This window comes from Protomyctophum parallelum, assembly GCF_964188405.1.
Source record: "Protomyctophum parallelum genome assembly, chromosome: 5".
NCBI lineage: Eukaryota > Metazoa > Chordata > Actinopteri > Myctophiformes > Myctophidae > Protomyctophum > Protomyctophum parallelum.
In genome coordinates, this window is record NC_139702.1 from 27,346,338 (window position 1) to 27,350,794 (window position 4,457).

Below are 4,457 nucleotides of genomic sequence, written 5' to 3' on the forward strand. Positions count from 1 at the left end.
CTTGTGTGTATTTCTGTGAATTTGTGTACTGAATAAATATTACTACTACTATTATTTCAGTTCATTTTTACATATGACATTAGACCAAGCATGAATCAAGAATCAAGAAGGGTGTACAGTATTTGTTACTATATATTACAGCAGTGGTTCTCAACCAGTGGTCTTTGATTGGGTTCCAGGTGGTCCCCAGCTAAATGATGGAGTGTTGGTCATCAAATGGACCTCCGTGTATGTAACTCTTGAGAGTGTAAAATGAGAATAGAGAATGTAGAAGAATTGTTATTTTGATCAACGTTTGCCCGATATCTCCTATCTATGTTACCACATCAATACTAGCATGGAATTGTGGACTAAATCTTATCCAACGATAACAACATATTCTAGGTTTTGGGTCTAAATTTCATCATGGTCCGTGGCTCAAATACAGAATAAACAATGGGCCTTATACAGTAAGAAAAGGTTGAGAACCACTGCATACAGGTATACAGTACAAGCTCACAATGCATGTCATCATATCACGTTGTACAGTACGCCTATACTAGAGTTAAAGTGGTTAAACCAAAAGGTTTTAAGCAAAAGTGGAACAAAACAATCAAGTTAAAACAATACAATAAACGTGTAAACAGAGCTGTGTTATATTAACACTTTGAGTAATACTATATCTTGTGAGACTATAAAATATTGTGCATTCTCTGTCAGAGATAGTTATACATCCATATAGGTTATACGCTTTATACTTTTGAAAGTTGTCAGCAGTATTTCAAATGTTTTTAACACGTTATAAACCTTTGGTGGTTTTCAAACTCTCCTTGGGTGATTGTAATCCGTGGGAAGTAGCCTACTGCACATGTCTCTGATGTCTTGGTACAGTGGACAGACGGTTAGGAAGTGTAGCTCAGTCTCTACCTCGTTTTGTGTGCATAGTCTGTCTTCTCTTGGGAGCCTATGCAGGTCTGCCTATGGGGGAATTTCTCAATCGTAAGACTGTGTTCACTGAGTCTATAAGGGTTGTAATCCGTTTTGGAATTATATTCCACTAGTAGTTTTGGACTGGATTCGGAACCAGTTGGTGTAAAGCTCACTGAGCATGTTGATGAACTCATTATGCCTGTTGTGCTCATAGGGTGTGATTCTTCCTAGGGCATTCATCAAAAAACCGATTTATCGATAAACGAGTCACGAGTCGACTCGCAGCAGCGCGAGTCGAAAGTTGACCTTTTTTTCCCTTTTTTTTTTTCCTTTTTTCATTGCATTCAGAACGCGCCCTTAATTAAAAACCAAATGCAGCTGTGTAGGCTATGTGGCTCTCGGATACTGGACTACTCGCCCCGGAGCTTGCCCGTTGTTACCTGGCTCTCAGTGCGCGGTGTCCCACTATTGAGACTGGCTGAAGTCTGTTTGAACTGCGCTGTGTCAGAGAAGTAACAGATAGAAGCACGCAAACGTTACCCCCAAACGATATCCCCTTCACCTCCGTGCTGGAAATATAACGTCTGGGTTCCCGAGGCTACATTCATGCTGACGCAATGACTGTCTGTTTCTGGCTAAGCTTTACGCGCAGCGCACATGAACCTCTCCGTCTCCGGTCAGTGCGGGTTGTTGTTTATTTGCATGGCTCAGAAAATGAGTAACAAACTAACATGAGAACGTTATCGAGTTGTGGAGGAGGAGGAGGAGAATAATAATGTTATATCTCTTATTGTGTTCTCGGTGCTGCTGCTGCGCTGTGTGCCAATACCACTACTTTACCTGGATAACATCATCTTTCCCCCCCCCCCCCCGCCGCCAGAAATGATAAATCGATACGACTTCAACTTTACTGTCCGACAAGTCGACTGGGAAAAATCTCAAGTCGTTAATGCCCTAATTCTTCCAAGTGTGGGGCAGGGAGTGGTTGTTTTCAGAGCTTGGGCATAAGTGTATCTCTCTCTCTCTCTCTCTCTCTCTCTCTCTCTCTCTCTCTCTCTCTCTCTCTCTCTCTCTCTCTCTAAATAATTTTACTACAAAGACAAATAATGTCTAAGGACTGCACTAATAGCCCATGAGGTACTGTTTCTAAATCACTCATCAACAGTCTGTGCCAGGCTCATAATTGAGTGGACACTGTTTTCAAACAAATGTTTGCTGTTGAAAGGTTTAAACTCTTGCAAACTCTCAATAAACACCCTCAAACATCAACACTACAATTTTCTGTGCATGACAGATTACAGATATAATACATCTAGCTCTAGCGTGCTCTCTCTCGGAAAAAAAAGAAACGTATACAATGAGGGGGAAAAGGGGTTGGTGGGGGATTCAGATTTTACTTCTGCTTTTTAACTTTACCGGCAGCCTGCTTGCTATGCATGTGTGACTGGAAGGAAGAGGTCCAAGTTTAAACAGCCTCTATCCTATAATTGTAAACCTACTTTAGTTACTAGCTACTCTTTAAAAAAAATCACACACGTGTGAACTGAGTGGTGCAATTCCCCCCCCCCCCCCCCTCTCTCTCTCTCTCTCTCATTAGAGACACAGCACCTACCCTCTCTCTGTTTCTGGCGCCCCCTACTGGTATAAATAAGTCACATACTCGTGCTCATAGTTACAGGTACACACACAGGTACACAGGTACACAGATACACGGACATTGCAAGCTGGATGTAGGAGTGGTTGCACCACTCAAAAAGTTGACTTTCAAATACTGAGCTAAGACTATGTACCTGACAATGGTAATTTAAAGATCATTATCTTGATAAACTATCTTGAAAATATTAAAATATTTCCTATTATGTACATTATTCACCGGCTAGTTAGTTAACCTCTGAAGCATCTGAAGAGGTTAACTAACAGCAACACGTGGACTTGTGCTCTTCCTGTTGACTGTACCAGGTTAGGTATTGTACATTTATCTATTAAAAGTTAAGATTATTATTTTCTATATTTCAGATAACAAATTCTTTGTAATGGACAATGATAAACTGTTAAAAATGGAGACTTATCCGAGTGGTTAGATCACTGAAACCTTCTGAAGAGGAACTAGTAGTTTGTTAGATTTTTAACTCGGGTCTCTTCACCTGAAGACCCTCAATGGGAGTAGTTTGAACTAGAAAAAGTGCCCTTCTGGGCACAGGTCTCCACCAGGTTATCCACAGATCCGTGCAGTTAGAGGTAAAAACACTTTTCGGCCAGTTATAGCGCCACCTTGAGGCTGAGTTGAAATTGTTCATGTGGCATTTTGTCCTGGGCCTAGTGGGAATGTGGGTGCACAATTTCACGGAAATCACGCGATGTGTTCATGATTTGCAGCATTTTGTTTGAAACTGAGCACTCCTGTGAACTTTGGAAGCCAATCTTAACCAAGAGAAATGTGAAAAACCGGTTTCATTGAATGGCTCTAGAGAGACTGTGTACCAATTTGCGTGATGTTTGGACAAAATGTGTAGGTGTACTGTGCAAAAACTTGTTTTGCACAAAGCGGCCTCCTGGTGGCGCTATAACAGGCCGTTCTGGAAAGTTTGGGGCAGAGGTTCATCGTTGGCATCCCGGGAGTGTGTGTGCAAAATTTGGCATGGACCGGGTTAACGGTGGCCGAGATTAGCTGCTCACGGACGGACGGACGGACACACGGACACACGGACGGACGGACACACGGATGGACGCAGTGCAAAACATACTCTCCCCCCATGCCTTCGGCCTGGTGGAGACAATTATATATCATTAATTAATTTATTGCATTACTGTATTATTTTGATAACTAAATTAGCAATATGTTCTAGGAATGACTATGATTTGTCTAGATGACACATGGTTAGACTTATGCAAAGTTTCCTTTCACAGCATCATGAAGCCTGTGTGAACACACCCTTCATTGGGTCAAGTTTTACACGTAACCGGACCACAGAGGATATTATTATTGCTTTGTCCAAAACACAATAGGTGGTAGGAATTCCACCTTCCATTTGGAGGTTGTAGCAGGTAACAATTACTCATTCATTCATTACATACATCAGATGTATGGTAATTTCTATACTGTATGAAGTTTATGAAAAAAGTCATCTTCACTAATTCAAAACCAATAGGCCTATTATACTAGATATAACGTCCAACTCCAGCTCCTATTAATATTCTATTGGAATATATTTTTTGCGTGACAGTGATCTTTAGCCAATCAAAATATTCATACATAGATTTATGTCCACAAATATGTTGGATGACCTTTTTTATCTGCTCTTTTCCAAAAGTAAATCAATCCATACTGTTCTGTATAAGTCTGACTCTCTTTTATTACTGTAATTTTGTTCTAATTTGAGCACATTTCTAGGGACAAGGGCATCAATAGCTGCAATTGCAGGAATCACCGTAGCTGCTCTCCTGGCTGTCATATCTGTCGTCATCTTCCTGTGGATCAGGTAATTAATTGTTTTGTTCACTTTACACTTTCTAAATGCATTTGTTCAATTACAAACTTGTGTTTGAAG